Here is a 23,533-nt window from a genome sequence, read left to right as displayed (position 1 = left end):
TATAAGCCAACACTGAAAGGTACACACTTCCCAGCGCAAGTAGGTTCTATAAGCCAATCACTGAAAGGTACACACTTCCCAGCGCAAGTAGGTTCTATAAGCCAACACTGAAAGGTACACGCTTCCCAGCGCAAGTAGGTTCTATAAGCCAACACTGAAAGGTACACGCTTCCCAGCGCAAGTAGGTTCTATAAGCCAACACTGAAAGGTACACGCTTCCCAGCGCAAGTTGGTTCTATAAGCCAATCACTGAAAGGTACACGCTTCCCAGCGCAAGTAGGTTCTATAAGCCAATCACTGAAAGGTACACGCTTCCCAGCGCAAGTTGGTTCTATAAGCCAATCACTGAAAGGTACACGCTTCCACAAGTTGGTTCGTTCTCCTCCGCCATAAGGGCAGCTCTGTTATTATTTGTTGGGTAATTAAACTTTTTGATTTGTGTTGTGCAGCCGGCATTCGTCATTTGCGAGCTGTGCGACGGCTACATCCGGGACCTCGGGCAACTGAAGCTGCATCTGCTGGTGGCCCACGCAGTGCTCACCTCCCCCCGCAGGCTGCCCCCCTCCCCGCCCCTCTTCTGCCCGCACTGCCCGCTGCGTTTCTACACCGACAGGGGCCACCAGCGACACTTGTCCACAGAGCACAAGGCAAGGCAACTTACCATCATGATATCTACTCAGGCCCGCCTAAACTGACTACGCATCCCCAACCCAACTTTTTGATTTTACTCACAAAATTTGTAGTCAAATTTAATGTTTCAAAGACCCAAATCTTGGAAGCTAAAATCAAAACACTTCCCGACATTCTATCAAGCTGAAACTCGGCAGATAGAGTTGCTGTCGATGACTATGCATTCTATCAACTTTTGGTGGCAATCATCATACACACACGTGGGCATTTCTCGCTTGGTATTTCTCTGAATTTGGACGCAGTTAACCCACTACTGCACAGCGTCCAACAAATTGGACGTCACAAAATAATTTTTTTTCTCGGGTAATAATTGTCCAATATTATTTTTAAATGTCACAATAGCTTCCAAAATCATTGGTCTTCATGAACTTCACTGTAAGAATAACTGTCAAAGATGGCGGCTTAGACGGCCGGCATAGTCCAGTGGTAACGCATTGGACTGCCATTCCAAAGGTCGCGGGTTCGAACCCGGCGTGCGCAAATAAATTTTGTTTGATTAATTTGTGTTATTTCACAATTAATTAATTAAAATAATATATAGTATATTTGCGGCACGTTCCAGAGTGGAAGATACTACCAGTATCGCCCTGGTGTAAGACCACCATTCAGAATTGAAACGTTGCTCCAAATGGCTTTAGCCGTGTGTAGTGACTAGATCTGAATAGCCAGGTACTTCCCCACCTTCCTCTTTCCCTTCCCCACTTACCTTCAGCCTCACAACATCCCCCAATTGGGGATGCCATAGTCTCACTGGCTCCAGACGGGAGCAGTTGGGACTCTTGTGAGGTATTCACTATAAAAAAAAAATTTAAAAAATGTGGTGTCGCAAGTGCGGTAGGAAATTTATTTAAATTAACGTTAAAATAAGTTGAATAATTTATTAAATTGTGTAAATCATCACATATATGTTTTACTTTGATATTTAACTAAAATATATAGTTTGAATGTTTATCATAAATAATATGAAGAAAAAATATTCCTTGTGCAGCTTTATTTTTTTTTTATATTAACTCCACACAGGAGGCCCTGAAGAAAATAATTTCCCTCAGGGCCTATGTCATCTTTGGGGATGCTGTGTGGAGAGGAAGGAGTGAACATGGGTCTTGAAGAGTCCCATGTTGTAGGAGGGAGGAAACACAGAGGCCGGCAGTTCGTTCCACAGCCGAGCTGTTGAACTTAAGAACGAATCGTAGAAGCGACCCGTTCTCATGTGACAAATGTCAACCGTGTACAAATGTTGGGCGCGCGTTTGGCGTGTATCCCGACTACGCACCGGTGCCGAAGGGATCAATGACGCTAGTTCCTCAGAGCATCTTCCATTGTAATACCGATAGAACAAGGACAGCATACCTACCTGACGCCTGTGCTCTAAAGATTGCAGTCCGTTTGTTAAGATTGGGGAATCTATCAAACGGACCGCCCGTTTTTGCACAGAGTCAAGGGTTTTTTTCAGGTATTTAGGGGCTACGGACCAGAGATGGCTGCCAAATTCGACAGTAGGGCGCACTTGCGATTTGTACAGGGTCAGCAGTTGTGTACTTTTAAAGTATCTGCGGGCCCTGTACAGTACGCCCAGCTTCTGAGAGGCCAACTTTACTCTGGCTTCGATGGAGCCCCCGTACCTGAGCTGGTCACTTATAGTTATACCAAGCATATCAATGGAAGGCTTGTTCGGAAGATTGCTTCCATTGAAGGAGACTAGATTATCATTTGGATCCCTTTTAGACGTAATCAGACAGGATTGGGTCTTTGAATCATTAAATTCCACGAGATTAACGAGATACAGTAATGGGTTAATATTCTAAATAAACGTCAGTCCTACCCACTCGGCATTTGGCGAGGTTGTGGACTTGAGTTCCTGGGTAGGAAAGTTCAATATACAGTCAAAGGAAAAAAGATTATTTTTTCAGTTAGACTAATTCTGCAATAAGGGGACAAAATGTGCCTAATAACCTTATCCTTTGTGCGTGTATATTTACCGTTCTCTTTACTATTTTCCAGAAGCTCACTTCCAAGTTGCCGCAGCTCACTTCCCTTGCACCGGTTGCCCCTCGGAAGTCGGCGAACATCAGCTATTGCTGTGCGGTGTGCGAGGCCGGCTTCCCTCAGTACTCCCTCTACATGCAACACGTAGAAATGATGCACCCACATTTCTTCAGGAAGGCACGTTGACGACACACCGACAAATTACTTAAGTTATGACAACTCCTCTGGCCAAATATTCCCACTTGACATTCAATTTCAAATTGATTCGCTGTTTTTAACATTTTTCTAAATAAAATACTGTTTTTGAAAACAGATGAAAGTCTCTTTCAGATTTTGGTGCATATCACAAATCCACATAATACGCAGTTAAAAATATTCAAATTTTCAATGCAAACATAGATACAAATTTTAATGTCGCTTACCGAAGGTTTTTATGACATAAATGTTATTTAAATATTATATTTAATCACTGCTTTACACAAAACTATAAAAACATATTTAATTGGACAACGGTATTATAAATTGTCACTTCACTTTTTCTTCGTTTAATATAAAAATATTTATCATAAAATTTGCAAACCTTTGACAAATATTTTTCAATTGCCAACGGCCGTTGTTCCCAACTTTTTGAAGGATCAATCTCAGACTCCGATCAGCCAAGTAATTTGTTCAATAACATTCGATTCGCCTGTTTCCAAACAGCTCTACCATTGATTATCCTAAGTGGCCCCCCCCACTTTCATAGACAATAAAATGACATCAAAGTAAAAACTTTCAATGTTAAATTAATATTGATGAATTAATTATTGTGTTTATTATTAATGCATTTAATTTTTTTTACATAAACCGATATTTTATACATTATTTACCTGGCGTATGTAATAGGTTAAAAATAAAGTATGTGCTTGACTTTAATGCCATCGTGTCTTGGCGTCGCGAATATTTTTCACTCTGTCGACACTTTTCATAAGTAGTCATTTACTGAGGCAGGCTTAATCCAGTAGTTTGCCTTCCTTAAATTGGTAGATCGCTCAGTCGTCACCTTTCCGTTAGAAAGAGCGTAGTTGTGCTCTTGAGCAGTGTTGAGCCAAAATTTCGGCTTAACTGTTGATCAGTAGGATTGGGAACAGCGGCCGTAAGTGTTGTTACATAGATTTTTTCAAATTTTTCATGAGCGTCTATGGTAAACTTTTAAATGCAAATACAATGCGTGGGTTTCTCTCTTTCTAACACTTTAAATCATAATATATCCTTTCTGCGATTCACTCTGGTGTTGAACAGCTAGGTAGTGGAATACATAATAAGGTGAACGCTCTTGTGTTTTCTCCCTCCTACAATATGGGCCTCTTCAAGTCCCAGGTTCTCTCCTTCTTTCCTCAAGAAGACTCTCCACTTCAAGAGTGAACTTGTTTCCTTCAGGGCCTCCTGTGTGGGGTAATGATGATTTATTTATTTTAAAAATCTTTTTTTTATTAAAATTTATTTTTGAGGTTGTCTTTGGGTTTTTTGCCCTGCAATAAAGAAGAACACAAGAAATGTATTATGGACGTGTTTCGCATCCAATTAAATTTCATAAATTCAAATTTCACCGTCTAAATGGGCTAGAAACCAAAGGTAAACTAAGTCAGTGACGACATTGGTTTTCATTCAAATCTATATGGAATGCATTTCTTGTGTTATTGTTTATTCTTTGGTTTTTTGATGTTATACTACATTTTTCCTTTTTAATCTTATTTAATATCTCCAAATAGCCAGGTTCTTCCCAACCTTTCTCTTCCCATCTCGCACTCCCTGCACCCCCTCCAGTCTCACAACACACCACAATTGGGGATGCCATAGTTCCACTGAGCAGTTGGAACTTGTGCGGTGAATAAAATTTTTTACATTTATTATGTTCATTGATAATTTATCAAAGATCTCATTACTTACTAGTTGCTAATTACTGAACTATTGAGAGTGTGTTAGACCCCCTGGTTCCGACCAGATAGACTTTTACGTTGTTTGTATTTATTTTAGATACTTTTACTTTATTAAACTATAATTTAGCACAATAATTTAAAGCTTTTTATTATTTATTCATAGAGATCGCCTACACAATGTGTTACATCAACATCAATGATTTATAACATCAACTGGAACACAGAATGCTACATGGAACTAACACAGCTTTGCTGAATTAACCCTACAATTTTTATAATTATATTTTCATGGTTTAACGCAATCAAAAACATTTTATTTGCTAGGATATTACGTAATCATTTCACCAACTATTATTTTGAAAAACGACTTGCGAGTGTTTTTGCTGTTTGTTCGTACACAGAACCACGGAAATCATTTTCTTAAACATTTTTATATATATTTTATCAAAATACAAATTATAAACTGCAAAACACCGCCACCAAATCGCCAAATCTATACAAATAAAAATGTAAGGACGGGTTGTTTCGGAGAATTTGAACAATTCATCAAATTTCAACGTTCATTTTCCAGTTATGCGAAAGATTTTTTCAAGTTCTGTTTTTATTTCAGTTCGGTCAAGCAACTAGCCTATAATGATATAATAACAGAACTTGAATAGGACTTTCACAGAACCCGGAAATAAACGTTGAAATTTGATGAGTTGTTCAAATTATCCGAAACAACCCGTCCTAAATGTTCATTCAAAATATCAAATCTCCGGAAATTCTTCACTGATTGCTTTGAAATTTTGATACAACATTGCAATTGAATACTGCTATGTTTTAAATGCGCCATGTTGGAAGCCAGTTGCTATGTTATAACATGGGGGCCCTCAAGGGAAGGCACGCGCCTACTGGTATCGAACCAGGGGCACTTGTGTAGCTCAGTAACGGAGGCGATGAGATCCTTGTCTGCAGGGAGTGGGGGACTTCTTTGTTCTCCTCGAGCTCTCCAAGGTCAGCACAGATAAGGTTTCATATATCACAAGTCAGGGGTGCGGCAAAAAAAGGGTTTATTTAGATAGTTTACAACGGAGTGTACATTCTAGCCATAAAAATGGTATCAATCTCTCTCTTTCTCTCAACTGGGTGTATGGAACTACTGAAACTACTGAATTTACGAAGTGAACACAAAATAAGGGGGTTTTAGGTTGAAGATGGCTTACGAAATCGTCAAGTCATGATGCAGGCAGAGGCGCTTGCTGTCCACAGCCGGGAGTTGAGTCGGTACCAAAGATATTAGAAGAACGAGATGTGCTATGAGCAGTTCATACTGAGTGGAATTGTTTTGCCCAGTGTCGCCGGTTTTGTCCACCAATACTACTGCACACCTTCGCTTACGCTAAGGTATCCGCACTAATACATAGAACAGATTTCTGAGCGTACACGTCCCGATAGTATTCAAAGTACCCTAATTAGGTAGTACTCCGCCTACGGTCGGGCGGCCAACATAGCATATCTCGTTCTTCTAATATCTTTGGTCGGTACATACGCGGATTCAACACTAGGTTGACTCCCAGGACCAGATTACGGCGGTCCTGGTCCATGGTCTGAGGAGAGACCGGAAGTATTATCGTTTCCAAACAATAGATATTTGACCGCATTGTTTGTGGTTTCGGCGCGAATGCCACGTGTTTGCTAGCGCGGTGTCTGGTTTCAACTGGAGAAGCGGCCGCCTGCTTCCCAGTGTATAGGTATGCGGGGAACTTGTGAAGCTTTTAATATTTAGGGTGGCTTGAATTTGTATTGCGTAAATGTCTATTAGAGTGGACCGTGTTTCGTAACAATGCGCGTGTGTTTTTATATACTTACATTATATAGATGTCACCAAGGTAAAAAAATGGGTTTTTTTTCACCTGTGACAGGTAAAACCGGTCTTTTTTGTCAACTGTGACAAGTAAAAATATGTTTTTTTTTAAAAAAACAGCGACATCTGTGGGACGTAAAAGCAATACCCGCTATTGTTTCTCAATCTGCACAGTCAGACTGGGCCACAGCAACGCATAGCGTGGTAATGCTCATACTAAATAAATTCAATTTTCCGCCATTGAAACGAATGTCAAAATCAACATGCTACACTAGATCCATCTAGCGGCTAGAGTTATTGATATTACCATTATTTTGCCGGAGAAATTTCCATAGAACTTAGGACTTGTAAAATTCATATTTTTAGGTTAATAATACACTTTATTTCTATCAATGTTTTCCATATTAAAGGACAATATATTAAATATATATTTTTGCTTCGAAAACTGAAATTAATATCTTTTTTTTTTTGACAACTTTGTTTTATCACCTTATTCTATTTTTAAATAATTCACTTTTATAAGTATTTCACTTTTTTTTTCTGTGCTGAATGAATGCAAATCTTGGAAGCGGAAATTAACCCACTTCCTGATCTCCGATCAAGCTGAAACTCGGCAGATAGGCTCGTTGTCTATGGTAATGCATCCTATCAAATTTTGGTGGCAATCACGTACACATATACGAATTTATCATACCCCCTTCAATCCGCATTAGTAACTTAAGGCGAAGCTTAATGCTAAATCAATATTTTGATTTAACTTTATAACGAATAAAGATTAATCAAAGTACATTCATTGTGAATACCAAAAAATATGCTTTAGATAAATTGAAGGTTTTCCTATCGTTTCGCTTGAGTAGAATACAAATAAAAAAATAAATTACTCAATAAAAAATATAAATGCAAACCACAAAAAAAAAATTTTTTCAATATAAATGTATGAGCGCGTAAAGGAAACAACTTTTTTTTAAATACAGTATTATAGCTAAGATTATCTGTGACAGTTTCACTTAATTAACATTTTTGCTTTCTTATAAAATTATTTAAAAAAAAAAAAAAAAAAAACAGTTTTGTGCTTGAAATCGAACGTTTCTAGACTCCGTTTGTCAAGCGATTTGAATGCCTATTTGAATGCCTATAAGGTATACCAAGAATATACACATTTTTAGCTTGTAGCTTCCTCTTAACTAGTAATGCCTTATCCTAAAAATCAAACCATGTTTCAAAGGTAAAAACAATGTTTTTATATAAGAAAATTTTCTCAAAGGTTATTTATTATAAACGCCCTGATTGGCTTTTACATGATATATTTTACAAGATATATTGCATAATACAGTGACAACAGGAGTTTTTTTTTATATTTAGAAAACAAACAAAACTTGAATGAACATAGATATGGTACACAAATTGAAGATGTCCAACATACATTAACAAAGTGCATTAAGTATGAACAACAGAGAGTGACAATATTGATGACCTCGGACCCATCGGAAGTTCAGAATTTAATAGCCTCAACAGAGTTCTATGCCATATCAAGAATCATGAAATTTATTCGATCATGTAAATTGGAAAATATTTGAAAGTGTAATCTTGGACAAATGCACCTTTTAAAGAACTTATAAATTATAATTACAATATTTTAATATTATAATTTTAAAAACAGATGAGGCAAAAAATGACAACATTATGTGAGTCAGAAGCCTCGTTAATAAATAAAATTTAAAAAAAAATAAAATAGATATGGTACATATAATATGAAGATATTAATATTAATAATATGAAGATATTAATACGTTACTTTTCGCAGATGATTTAAAAATATTTAAAATAATCAAAAGTGCTGAAGATTGTATCTGTCTACAAAATAATTTGAACAGGTTAATTAATTGGTGTTCTCTTAACAAACTTCATCTGAACATAAATAAATGTTATTCAATTAAATTTTACAGAATAAATCAACCAATTATTCATTCATATAAACTCAATAACTCAATCCTTACCTCTGTTGAAGAAATTAATGACCTGGGGATAACTTTCGACTCTAAATTAAACTTTATATCGCATATAAATAATATTAATAATAAAGGAATGAAAATGCTAGGCTTCATTCTTCGAAATTCCAAAGGTTTCAAGAATATTTCAACATTAAAATTTTTGTATACATCCCTGGTTCGTAGTCAAGTCGAATATAACTCCTCGATCTGGTCCCCCCACAACAAATTACATTCAGATTCAATCGAAAAAATTCAACATAAATTCCTAAGACACATTAATTTTAAACTCGGTATTCCCATTGAAAATATAAACTATAATTACTTGATGAAAAATCTAAATTTATTAAAACTCTCAGATCGAAGAATTATATCCGACTTAATATTTATGTTCAAAATTGTAAATGGTAGTATAGACAGTCCTGATTTAATTAACCTCATTGAATTTCATATACCCACGAGAGCTACTCGCTCTAAAATTTAGTTTAAATGCAACAATATCAGGACTGAGTATTCCAAACACTCGCTTGTACCTAGGTTGCATGAAGTTAGTAATAGATACGCAGATGTGGCAGATCTATTTAACTGCACGCAAGGTAGGTACAAGAGGGCTATGCTATCAAATCTTTTCAATCAATATTAATTAAATCTAATTCTACCTTATTTGCACTATAGAAACTTATGTACTTGTATCTCTTGTTTACTTACTCTCTAATGTCATTTCACATTCAAATGCCACATATATTTGTAATTCTTTTTTAAAATATTTCTACGATTTTAACTGTGACATGTTATCATTGTTTATGGTATATTTATACCGTTGATATTAAATAAATAAATAAATATAAATATACATATTATAAGAAAAGAGACATTGTGAAACCCTCCACACAGCATCTCCAGAGATGACATAGGCCCTAAGGGAAATTTTTTTCCTCGGGGCCTCCTGTGTGGAGTCGATGTAAATAAATAAAAAAACAACATTCCTGAATTTGGGATTTCCCAAGTTCTAAAACATCATATCTCACTCAAAAGTACATATCGTCGCATTAATTCGTAGAATGCGTAACCACCAAATGTAAAATTTTACAGGAGGCACAAAAAACCTCGTAGTGAAAAAAAATGAAAGACGGCTCATTCTTTTTATTTATATTTCGAACATATAATATATTTCGAAATTTATTTTCAATCATTAAACTTTTGTAAGTTAAGGCTTTCTATTTCAAATCGGAGTTAGGAAGTTTACATAAAAACCGAGAATGGAGATACGTATTTTACAAAAGATACATACTTTTCTGCGAACAGTTTTATGAACAACCTAGCGGAAAATTTGGGAGATAGGAATTTTACATTCACAAAATAAAACACAACAATGTATGTATTTGTCGAGGCAGTCTATTTAGATGCATTTTAATGATTTTAATGATGCGGAAGGTTATCATAAAAGGAGTGGTAATCCTTTTCTAATGTCTGTTTTAAGTCTTGTAAATGCTGGTACTTTTCCTTCCTTAAGGGATTAAATCTGACTCTCAAGTGAAATCTTCAAACTCTGGAGATCATTACAGATTCGGCGTCGGTTTTGTGCTGGGTGAGATCTACACTGACCGGGAGTAGTCGTGTCAGAGATGCTCGTTAAGTGACGCTTGGGGTTGATGAAGGAGATTGTAGAAGAATTTGATCTGACATTGTCGATCACCCTTGTTGTCCTGTAGAAATAAAACTGATGTACTTACTAGGGTTTGCAAGACCCGGGCAAAGAGTAGCCATGACAGGAAACGTTGTGAAAGAGACTCCTCAGAGTGTGAAGATAGGTGGGAGAGACTTGAAAGTGGAACTGGTGAGCAAACATGTGCTTTAAGCGTAGAAACTCTTCATGCTCAGCATCACTTTGGAGTAAAGTGAACGCTTCATCTTGCCCGGCTGGTCGATCCCGAGGCGAGAAGAAAGGACGTTGATAGATGCGTGCGTTCCTGCCTAAAAAATCTCTTGATAAAAGATACATGACGCCAACGGAACAAATAATTGTTACCCTTTGTGCTATGCATAAAAAATCTTGTTTTAAAACATTGGTTTACCAAAAAAATAATAATTAATATTTGACAAGTTCTAGTATCTTCACCTAAAAATGTAGACAATTTGTCTCGACCCCATCTAGTGAGAGAGTTAGCACTTACAATGCCTTTCTCATATAAAAATAAAGTTGGTTGTTTCAGGTGAAAAAATGTAACAAGCAGTAATTGTTGAATGAAACACTAGTACATATTGAATTATTACGCGGATAAGAGATAAGCCGCCATAGCTCAGTGGTCAGAGCTGTCGACCGGAAATCGAAAGGACACGGGTTCAAGTCCCGTTGGCGTCATGTATCTTTTATCGGGAGATTTTTCAATGTGGATGAGTGTTTCAGGCTAATAATTATTGCTTATAAAAAAAGTATTATTTTAGGTTTAACAGCTCTAATCCGTTTTTATATGTTTTTATTTTAATATATTGTTAGCAGCTCATTCAAATACTGCCGCCACAGTGTTTAGTTCACCAATTGGCCGGCAGAGGCGCTGCTGGTTGAAGGCGGGAGCGACTCCACCGCCACCTACCGGACACTCGCGGGACGAGCATGGCAAGCGGCTGAGTCTTGAAACTGCGCAATGCGCGATATATTATAACCTTACGAATATTGGATGTTATTATTGTAATAGACCGTGAAGACAATATAATATTTCATCATAACCATTTACTTAGCGTTTTATTATTGCTAACAATATATTTTTATTGCAGCAAAATGAGATTTTCAAACGAAATTCCTCTATTCAAAATTGCTAAAAAAAACGTCGCCAAATCAGCCTAAAATGACATCGCAGCATAAATAAACCTGAATAAAAAACCACTCTCACCGCAGTATTTGTCAACGCGCATATATTGCGCATGCGCGCCGAGCGAGACCGTTTTAACGAACGCGGTAAATTTGAAACGAGCTGAAGGAGAAAACATATCTCGGGCACTTGAAATCCTTACCCAAGATAAAAAATAATTATTGGACGCATTTCTAGAGATATGAATAGGGAATCTTTACAAATGAATTTCTGTTCTGTGTTGTGCTTCTAACGCAATACTGCGAGGTCTCGAACCGAGAATTAACTATAGTTGTTGACTCCCGCTGCTCCCGCGGCAGGCAAGCGCGGTGAAATTACTATAGATTCTTCCCGCCGGCTGGGGGCTAGAGAAGGTTGATACCTGAAATCGGTATCTGCGGTTCCGGAGACCGGTGTGGAACCGAATCTTTACCAAGTTACTTTTAGAACCGGCTCCTCAGAAATAAACAAAATATGATGGGGATCGCTAGAGAATTTAATTTGGTAAATATTTAAATGAATAGTTGTTTCTTGAACTAATTAAGGTGAAACGAAGTGTAATTTCCATAGTCTGTGCGGCGGATATTTACATCAGATTTTTCCATTCCATTTTTTGGGTGAGGGCGGCAGAGAAATTCTGATAAAATGAACCGATTCCGCAAAATATTTTGTCGCGTTTTTATAATTTTTTCATTTTTCGAATTGGTAAAAGGAAAAGGAATCGGTTCCAAAAATAACCGGTTCGTCGGAGATAATATATAACATCGACCGTTCCAGCGACAGGAAAGGAGCCCGTTCCGTAAGTAACCGGGACAGGAATGTCGGTAATATAACATCTCTACGCCAGTCTGCTCAAAACCGCCACGGAGGGCAGTCGCACGCTTATTTACTTCAATGTTTATTTCGATCTGAACGAACTCGAACAAAACCATTAAAATAACAAACCTCTTTATATTTAGCAGTGGGCGTACGGCCATATTAAATCTACCTACGTATATTAAAATAATATTTTCAGTTATTAAAGTTTACTAGTGTATATATTACCCTGTGTATTTGTGACCAGTGATATTTTTCACTCTGAAGGCGCTCGCCAACAAAATCGTAAGTATTTTTTGTGCGATTTATTTAAAACTGGATGGGTTTATTGCCGTGTCTAGTGACTAGTGAGGGGATATTGCTAAAAAGGTTTGATGTGTTATACAGTTGTTCATTTCTTGCGCCCTTTTGTTGTTGTAAGACTGTCAATAGCAATAATATTATAACAACAATATCACGAATGTCTTGATTCCATCAGAATAATCGTATCTTGAAATAACTCGCATTAATATCATATTGTTATCTTAAAATGTAAAAAACAACGTAGATTATGTATTATATGATAGAAAACGCTTTAGTCTAGTATTTCAGTGGTTATGTTGCTCAAACTTTTTGAGATAAACTAAGTTTTTAGCTCTGTAACTTTTGTTAAAACGTCGACATTAAAATAATATAAAAAAATCTGTAAGAGTTGAAGTTTAGTAGAAGTAAGCGCACAAACAGACTATTTTAGTGGTTAATGTGTGTTCAAACTTTTGAAGGAATGCTTGCTTATGTTACGAGAGGTTTTGTTTGAAACATCCACAAATACCTACAACACAGTTATGACAATATCAGAAAAAATTCAATAATACGATAAACTGCGGAACAATTGTAAAATTGGTACAAGTGCCAACTGTTACGATGTTGACTTTGTAACTTATATGCCGAAATGTCAACAAATATTATAAAACTAGATAAGTTATAAACATACGAATCCCGTTTTCTTATAAATTAGATATAACAATCTGTTTTTTTTCTATTGCTTGTGAAACTCTCCCACTCTTTTTAGTTATTGATGGTCTGAACGTTTTAGTCATAAATTTCAATATTTTAGGCATCAATTACAGACTCGCTAACAAATCTCAATATATGAAACACAGATCGACACAACAAATTATTCAAATTCACGCCAAAACAACACAGGTGAGACGAACTAAAATTACATTTGAATGTAAATTGATTCTGTAAACCTGTAGGCGAATTAAAATTACACAAAATGTAAATACATTTCCTTATAACATAGAATCAACCAACAATTTTCACATACATATGTGCAATTATTTCAGTTTTAGTACACAAGGGCGTGTAATTCCTCGTTTATTATCTGAATTCATTACTTAGGTATTATATTTGACATCAATAGGCGTCTTTAATGACTGACAATTTACGATATATTTTCGTATAGCTAAACAAAACGCTGTTTCCAAGATTTTTGCAGAATTTCTCAGCGGTGTTATACGTATGGTTTCCCTTACGCGTGTAAAGCGTGTTTTAAAGTTTACACAACCATTTATGGTTGTTTACCACATGCGTAAAATTTAATACAGGATTATTGGTTAGTTCTAAACTAAATAATAGGATTACTAGTCCACAAAAACAATACTTTCAACAAATTTAATGTAGTTATAGGCCTATTGTTATATATAACTTTGACCCAACTGACAATTTTCACGTAATTTTTGCACGACTATTGGCAGCTTTTGAGCGGTTTTTTTCAGTACTAGGAACTTTAAAAATGCCCTAAATATCAGCCAATTTTCTTAAATACGTCTATTTGTTTTCGGTTAATTCCTATGTCTGTGGTTTTCGGCAATGAATGAATGTAAATCTCGAAGCGGAAATTAACCTATTTCTGGATATCCGATCGAGCTGAAACTCAGCAGACGGTCTGGTTGTCGATGACCATGCATTCTATCAACTTTTGGTGTCATTCGCGTAAACACAAGCGGACACATACGCATTTCTCCGAAATCGGACGACACCACAGCAGTTCAAATACAAAATAAATGTCAGAAATAAGTAAAAAAAAATGTTTTTTACAGTTTGCTTTTCGGTTCCCACCAAAATTGAATTGCAGATAAGATTGAGCTAGGTTGAGTAGGCGATGTTTTTATGACAAAATGGCAAATGTCGATTATTTTCACTATAACTTTGAAAATACGAACTAATTTGTAGATATTTTTATACGATTATCAAGAGCATTAAATACCGGTGGTTTTAGAATACTGGGGCACACACAAAATGCCCTAATTATCGTCTGATGTTGGCGTTTAGCAGCAGATGGCCGTGGCAGACGCAGAAGTAGAAATGTAAAGTGGAACTGTTGTTATGAAATAGGCCAAAGCAAGTGGGCGGGAATGGTGCAGATGACCATCTTGTCTGAATAACTTATACCTGCGGATGACTTCATACAGTTTACTGAATGTAAAGCAGATTCTAAAAGCGGGACTCTGAAAACAGGATGCTGTAAATTAAACAGATTTAATTTATTGATCCGACAGCAATCCGGAGGTCGCGGGTTCAAATCCAGACGTTCGCAATGTGTTATTTCACAATAATTTAATAATTTAAAATAATATAAAGTATATTTGCGGCACGTTCCAGAGTGGAAGATACTCTCAGCATCATCCTGGTAAGAGCACCAGATCTGAATAGACAGGTACTCCCATCATTCCTCTCCTCATCTCCTTCCCCTGCTAGTCTCACTGGTTCCAGACGGTTGGAGAGCAGTTGGATCTCTTGTGCGTTATTCACATTTAAACAATGTATGACTTTTAGTTTAGATGATAATACATCAAACTTATCATGTGTGTGTATTTATAAGCAGTCTCCGCAGAGCTCTGGCTCAATGAAATTAGTACGATTTCATTCTGTCTATATGACCATTTCCCGCGGCCAGTGACGATAATGGCAAAGCTTACAAAACACCTTGACGTGCAAAAAAAATCGGGTAAAATGGTGCAGCAAAAACTCTCGATCAGCGAGCTCTAGTTTAATGAAATTTGTTTTAAAAAATCTGTCCGAAGTTTATAATTCAATGCAACAGTTTTCAGCTCGCAAAATAATTTTCATCTTGAATTATGCAACTTTAATTAAAGTTCTAAAAAACGTTCTTTTCTTAGTTTTGTCGATACAAAAAATCCGTTCCGTCTTTATTTCCTCGTTTGCTGTACCTTAATTTGTTATGTCATTATGTGTTATATGGTTAAACTCTCCTCCTCTTTCTGTTTATGAGAAAGAAGAGGATGTAACAATACAGGGTGTATCGGCAAGTACCCGACAAACTTTAACCAGCTATTCCTCAGCACATTTGGAGTAAAAAATGTTATGGGCGCTTTGCTGTCCGGTAACATTTTTTTTCCATTAAAAACAAAAAAATAAATAAAAAATCCACACTCCGTCACTGTAATTTGCATTGTTTCTCGCGTTCAACAGCTGTTATTAGCAAGTGTGTCAAAAAGTGTCTTCGCTCTTTCGTACACACTAAATAATAATAGTTAAAAATGAGACGAATGGTGCCGTGCCATTTCGTTGTGATTGTAAAAGCGCGCCAACGTAGGTACGTACGTACATTATTCAACGAAACTCGAACAAAATATTGCCAGATGGGTTTTCAAACTTTGACAAAGGATAAAACATTGGTGACATGTGGTGAGTATATGAATAATAATTTTTTTATTAAAAAAAAATGTTACCGGACAGCAAAGTGCCCATAACATTTTTTACTCCAAATGTGCTAAGGAATAGCTGGTTAAATTTTGTCGGGTACGTGCCGATACACCCTGTATATCTATTATTAGCATATATATCAAATATTAGTAGTTAGTACTAGTACTAGAGGAACCAACCTTTTGAGCTAGAGGAAATGGATTGAAAGGGCGGATGTCCTCACATCTGCTTGTGTATTCTAGGCGTGACGTCATAAGTACCTACCTCATCTGTGTATACATTCTATGCGTGACGTCATAAGTACATATTACTGTACGAGGCGAGAGTGAGAATACGTGTGGGATTATTGTGGAATGTATGCGGACAGACAAACAAACTTATTTTAAACTGTTTTTTATTAAATACGCAAAACTCTAGTAAAATCATATTAATCTAACTAAATGTAATATATATTTTTTTCTTTATTCATTTAAACCATAGATAATGTAACCACCACAGTTTTGAATACATAACATATAATGCCCACGCACAGGCTTCGCCTTTGTGGGATTTTTTTGTTACTGTCTTATGTTTTGTATAATTCTATATGTATCAAAAAAATTGCCAATAAAAAAGGTATTTTTGTATAATGCATGTATTGCAGTTTGTTACTGCTAGATATTTGGCGTAAAACCTCTGCAGATGTAGGTATACATCTAAGGATACGTATACATTTGCGAACCGTACCACGAACTAAAGGAAAGGAACGAATCAACTGCACGCGGCGTTGATTTGCGGTTGCATTGCGTTGCAGTTGCGGGATGTATGTAGCATAAAGCTGCTGATTGGTATAACGCCCTTAGTGACATTTATTACTAAGCAGCGCTATAAAAATATAGGGTTTTCCAATAAGAGGTGTTATTTTGAATATTAATTAAGGATTAATGATTTTTTTATGGCCGGAATTGGATGGTATTGATCTGGACAACGTTTACTTTCAACAAGACGGCGCTACGTGCCACACAAGCAACGAAACCATTGATCTTGTACGGGAAAAGTTTCCGGACCGTGTTATCTCTCGAAGAGGTGATCACAATTGGCCACCGAGATCTTGTGATTCAACACCTTGCGACTTCTTCCTTTGGGGCCACGTGAAAGAGAAGGTCTACGCCAACAGCCCAGCGTTGATTCAAGACCTCAAAGATAGAATTCGTGAGGCTATCGAGGACATAAGGTAGCCACTTTGCGATTTGGTTATGGAAAATTTCATGAAAAGGATATGGTCCTGTAGGCGTGGTCGTGGTGGTCATTTGACTGATGTTATTGTTCACTATTAACGGCATACCTTCCTCTTTATAATGAAATAAACATTCGATCATTTCTATTAAAAAATGGCATTTTTCTTTGAATATCAAAATAACACCTCTTATTGGAAAACCCTGTAGTAGTAATTGTAGTAGTTTATAAAAATAGTAGCTGCCTAAACGTTTTGTTTTATTTCTGAGATCTGAACCATAAACCGCAAAAAAAAAGTAAGTTATAATCCGATTGAATCCAATTTCGCAAACGGTGCGAAACGCCGCTAGCCGTTAGACCACCTTAAGTCGTACCTTTCACATAATTCGTGCCTCGGCTCGCGTTTCAGTTCGTAAATGTATACGCAGCATTATACATCGTAAAAATTTGGTCGCTGGGGTGGAGGCCGCTAACTAATCAATGCATACATATTAGTAAAAGAATCATTGAGTAAGCGCAGCAACGTCTTGTTTTAAAAATTCTGTCCGTAAATTTGTTTGTCACGTTCCGGTTCCGATTCAAGATGGTCGCCGTATTACTACCTTTTTAGCCCGCCAGAGTACGCATGATCGTGGTTCCGACTACGAGCTATCAAATCGGAATAATCAATATTATGGTAGGTACTTACCGGCCTGAAGAAAGTTTAAAAAATAATTGTTATTAAGATGGTGACATTTCTATGGAAACTTATTTGAAATAAAAAAAGAAAAAGTAAAATATTTGTGATTTATAATTAAGTAGGTAGGTATTTTAGTAGGTACCTTCTTACAAATCTTATGATTTGAGAGGAAATTTAGTAAATAAGAGGTCTACAATGTTCACAGAACTACTATACAGGGTGTATCGGCACGTACCCGACAAACTTTAACCAGCTATTCCTTAGCATATTTGGAGTAAAAAATCTTATGTGCACTTTGCTGTCCGGTAACGTTTTTTTAATAAAAAAATTATTATTCATATTTTCACCACATGTCACCACTGTTTTATCCTTTGTCAAAGTTTGAAAACCCATCTGGCAATATTTCATTCGAATTCCGTTGAATAATGCACGTGTGTACCTATATTGGCGCACTTTTACAATCACAACGAAATGGCACGGCACCATTCGTCTCATTTTTAACTATTATTATTTAGTGTGTGCGAAAGAGCGAAGACACTTTTCGACATACTTGCTTATAACAGCTGTTGGACACGAAAAGCAATGCTAATGACAGTGATGTAGTGTGGAAATTTTTTATTTTTTTGTTTTTAATAAAAAAAATGCTACCGGACAGCAAAGTGCCCATAACATTTTTTACTCCAAATGTGCTAAGGAATAGCTGGTTAAAGTTTGTCGGGTTAGTGCCGATACACCCTGTATACTCGTGTGATATATTTTCACCGTATGATTGTTTTGTATTGTGTGTATTGTACCGTAAATAAATAAATCACCAAAAAGCCAACGAATGCGGGAATGATGACGTAGGCGTCACAAAGAACGATGAACACTGAATTGCAATTTACAGTTTTCATCTGTTCTCAACATTATTTGTGATTGCATTAGGTCACTCCACAGTCTTCACCGATTCTCATAAGAGTGGGTCATAAGAGGTTTTGTCATCCAATTTCCGTATAAATTGGTTTTCAACAAAAGACACGTAATTGTTATTAGGGCGACCAACACAAGGTTACACTACTTCTTGAGCAGGTTCCTCGTTGCCGAGGATCACTCTAACTTCCCTGGTGTACAAGGCTCCTTCACTCCTCGCAGTCCTGCAACCCGTGGAGACCCAAGGACACTGACTGATACTTGGTCACTCCAGCGAATTAGTTACCTTCCTTTGCTCTCCTGTCAAACACTTTGACTGAGTTTCTCCACGTTTGAATTCTCAGTTTTGGCGAGCACTACATACTGAGAGAGTATGTCTACCAGTTTGGTATTATGTAGGTTTATAGGTATGTTCAAATGTAGGTGTACATCTGTTGGAGGTATTTTCTCGTATCGTGTGCTGTATGGAGATGACGAAAGAGTAAAAATAGCATATTTATCATATCGATAAGTAAACAAATTGAATATTGCACATTTGCTCATCTTTGTCGATGACATCACCGCAGAATGCATATTTTATCTATACGTAGGTATATGTAGAAAGGTTCCATGGCAATTCAATACTTACTTTACTTTTGAAAAGTGATATAAATTTATTAAAAGTGATAGCAAAGGCCTTCGGGGATGCTGTGTCTTTTTTTGAGGAGAAGAAGTACTGAACGTAAAGAGAACCATGTCTGTAACACCCTGTTATAGGAGGGAGGAAACACAGAGGCCAGCGAATCGTTCCACAGACGAGCTGTTTAACTCAAGAACGAGTCGTAGAAAAGACCCGTTCTCATTTGAAATGTCAACCGTTTACATATGTTGGGCGCGCGTTTTGCGTGTTTCCCAACTGTGGGTTTGTTTTTTAAACAAATCTACAGTTTTATTCATAAATTGATTAAATTTGATCTTTGAAATAGGAGTAAAATCATTTTCTACGTGATATTTTGAAATAACACCCCACCCCATCCTCTTTTCCCACTCCTTAAAGCAGAATGATGATACTTCTTGATGTAATTTTGGTAACCGGGCAACTCAGGACAGTGGAAATTCAACACACTCTTGAAAAGTGATTAAAAAAGATAGGTTAGGTTTGTAGACCATTTATTGTTTTTTGTTTTTTCCTCACTTCTAATGACTTTACATCACTTTTCAAACTTGTGTCGATGTGCCACCTGAGTTGCCATGGAAATTTTACTCGATGATCAAAATAATGAGGAATATTACTGTCTAAATGTGATTTCGAAAAATTAGTACAGACAATAATAATATCTGAACAACAAAACCTGCATTCTGCATTGTTGCGGTATGAACCTACAACTGCCTTGGTAACATCCGTTCACGTGAAATATACAAAGAAAAGACGAAAAACGTCTAACTTATTAAGATAGAATTTCTAAACAAATTCTTACTGCGTACAATGCGTGATTATTGTCATTGGCGCCCAAAGCAGAGGGAATGAAGCACGTAGCGAGTCTGCTTGTTGAGAGTTGAGTCGAAAGAAGATGTTATTGTAAATAACTTAATTAGCATTCTCACAGCGAAAGAAATAACAGACAAATTCCAGTAAATGTACCAGAGAAGAAGCAAAGCGAAGTCATCGTGATTCATATACTAAAATAACTGCGAGAATTCCGGACAAGAATAAATTAATATTAATCGACGAAAGAATTTTGGGATGCGCTTCGAGATAATAATACAATATTATGTTCCTACCGCCGAGAGATCAGCGGTAACATCATTATTCTAATTTGCCATAGAATAAATAATAAAACTGGTTCCATATAACTCAATAACAATAAGCACATGACATTTCAACACACCTTTAAAAATTGATATAAAATCAGTAAAAGAGATGATAAAAAACTAACCTAACCTATTTTTGTTATTTGTTTTTGGGGTGTTATGCCGTGTTTCGCTAACTCCTTCTTTAGCCAACGTTTCGGACAGCATTGCAGTGTCCATCATCAGGGCAGATGTGTTATTATTATCGGCATAACACCCCAAAAACAAATAACAAAAATACTTTTGGCCGTGAAAATCTAAAAACTTACCCAATTTTATGTACACTTATGTAATTGTCGACATCGTTTCTACGATTCGCTATTGAGTTCAACAGCTCTCCTCAAGACACTTCACTCCTTTCTCCTCAAAGAGTCCTCGCAACATCCGCCAAAGATGACATTATTGTCCTCAGGTCTATCAGTGCCTGTGTAGAGTTAAAGCTAAGAAAAAGAGGTTTGGAAAGTCCTACCTGATTAATCTGGCTACTAAACCTTGCTGATCATTATTTCTAGTGACTTTTCGGTTCGATTCCATAACCAGGGCAATACTGAAAGTATCGCCCACTATGAACCGAGGTGCAAATAAGAGCAGAACTGCGATTCCATGCTAAAACATGTTTTGTATAAACAAGGTTAAAAAACTGTACTGGCAATATTTATAATTAAATGTTCAAAAATATACGTGTTGTGTACACTAATTTCATTTATTTAAAATTCCCACATTGCCAAATGCTTTCTTTGTTTTGTATTATAGAATGTCTAATGCCATAAGCACTGTTCAGCTGAACAAACTACATTTTGAGTATTTTATTTCAGCAAGGTCAGTTCACTATATTATTTACTATAAAGCCGAAAATCTCTTTTTCTAAAGCGGCACAATATGTCGAACAATGTTATTAGCTATGTAATTTTGAAAAATCCACTTTACAGACATAAACGACAAGTTGATTAATAATACTCAAACCTATCACACATTTGGACCTATGTGAGTAAAATCAGTACTACTATTTTCAGCTCGCAGCGTTATTCCCATTGTGAGGTGGTGAGTTTTGAAATATACACATACCACTGCCTATCCACATAGAATAGAGTGTTGAAACTGAAACTTGTGACGAAACCGGGTAGGGAGCTAATATTATGCTCATTAAATTAACCGGGATGAAAGTTTTTATTGAACATTTAGCAATGGCTAGCAGCATCCGTCAGAACTCTATTATTAAAACATCTTCAATTATCTCTTTCAACGAGAAAATACGTGACAAGTAAACAAAAAGACATATCACTTAGTATAACCGATCATTTTCGTCTTGTAATATTGGTCCACCCCTTTTCACCAAACGTAAAGTTTTCCTTGTAAACTTTTCGCTTAGAATATTTGGCAGACGAGATATAAACAATAAGAATTGCCCAATTTCTCAGAAATATTGCGAATCTATCTGATATCTTGATGATATCATTATGATGCTGCCACGGAGAGATCCGTTATGATAACTGTACACGGTGTCCGGAAAATTGCGGTACAAGCGGGAAACTAGTGAATCTACATCACATCAGTCTATTTTGTGGTATAACTTATTTTGAAATATTAGATATTTATTTACTAACGGATATCGTCCAAATTACAAAATAATAACACGAATAAAGTAAAATGAAAAATACAGGAGTAGACAAAGGTACATGAAAGCAAAGACATATGGTAGATATAATATAAGAAAATAAAGTGACAAGTCGAATCAAGTCAAGAATACGCCGTGGGTCAGGACTACAGGACACTTATAATATTCCATCACTTGTTTAGCGACTGGCAAAAATCATTCAGACTTATCCCAAAAAAGTTAAGGTTTTGACTTGAGTTGACCAGTCTACACATTCTGGACAATGGTGAATAATATCCATAATTTGTCGAATGGTGGTTGAGGAAGAGCAGTTCATTATTTCTGAGTCTATAACTATATTTTTCTGTTACACGCGTCGTTTGTGAGAAAAATATTGGCACACGGACACCCCACAATACACTGCTGTGTTTATCTGTTCGATCAGGACATTGAAAGAACACTATACTTGTTCCAAGTAGTTGTTTGTAACGGGTTATATCTATAACTTTCTCTGGCAACTTGTATGTTTGCTTTTATAATAAAATATGTATTTACTGAGTGGTTGATACTCTCAGCATCACTCTGGTGAAAGATCGCTAATCAGAATCAAATATTGTTTCTTGAAATGGCTTCAGCCGTGTTTGATGACCAGATCTATTTTGTTGAGCGACCCCCTCTCCACTAGGGGGTTGTTATTCGAAATCTCACTAAAACAGTGACCTTCCTCTTGATTAGAAGGTTAAGTGTGCGAAATATCATCAATCTTGGAATAAAACTGAAGATTTGTATAAATAAATAAAAAATAACAATGCAATACCGTCTGGACAATCTTCCTTATAGTGTAAATACTAGCTGAAGTCCCCTGCGTTGCCTGAGCTTTAAGCAGAGTTTTTTTAGAAATTTCGTGTATACAGTGACCTTCATATTGTTTTGAAGGTCAAGCGTGTAAAATTTCATCAATCTCGGAATAAAACTGTAGATTTGTATGCAATCAAATCCACACGGCACAGACGCTCTCCTTCATATAGATAGGAGATAGATGCATGTACAATACGTACATAGATAGATAGACGTATTAGACTTGTTCCAGACTTATAGTTCCAGAAGATAAAAAATAACTAACCTCATTATTTTTAATTATAAATTTTCAAATATGTGTCAAAATTTAAAATATTTGTTCAATATTGGAATGTTACGTTATCAAACAAATGTCCGCACATTTTTAATTGTAGAATTTATCGATTTTTAGCTATAAAATCTCAAATATGAAGGTCAGGTTAGATAAGATAGGAATGACGTCACATATTTACATAATAGATACCTACCTACAATTTAAAAACACTGAATTAACGAAGCGATAACAAGATATTTAAAATATCTACGTAATTTCAATTGCATAATCATTTGTCCTTGAAATCTAATATTAGTATGTATTTGTAGATGTTTAACTAGTTGACTATACAGGGTGTATCGGCACGTACCCGACAAACTTTAACCAGCT

At 36.2% G+C, this 23,533-nt stretch overlaps 1 protein-coding gene across 3 annotated transcripts in view; it reads left to right on the top strand.

Moving 5' to 3' along the window:
* Nucleotides 1-12,135: 12,135 nt before the first annotated feature.
* LOC149409971 (uncharacterized) overlaps nucleotides 12,136-23,533 on the top strand; it is a 107,408-nt gene continuing 96,010 nt past the window's right edge. For all 3 annotated transcript variants that reach the window (XM_089649313.1, XM_089649306.1, XM_089649305.1), the window contains exon 1: nucleotides 12,136-12,379. The gene's annotated coding sequence lies outside the window, so the exon portion shown is untranslated. The remainder of the gene's footprint in view (nucleotides 12,380-23,533) is intronic.

The sequence above is a fragment of the Hesperophylax consimilis genome, chromosome 29 (genome assembly GCF_061612785.1).
Source record: "Hesperophylax consimilis isolate HC1 chromosome 29, BYU_Hcon_1.0, whole genome shotgun sequence".
Taxonomy (NCBI): Eukaryota; Metazoa; Arthropoda; class Insecta; order Trichoptera; family Limnephilidae; genus Hesperophylax; species Hesperophylax consimilis.
The sequence above is the reverse complement of the archived record's forward strand: the minus strand, read 5'-3'. Positions and strand labels throughout refer to the sequence as shown.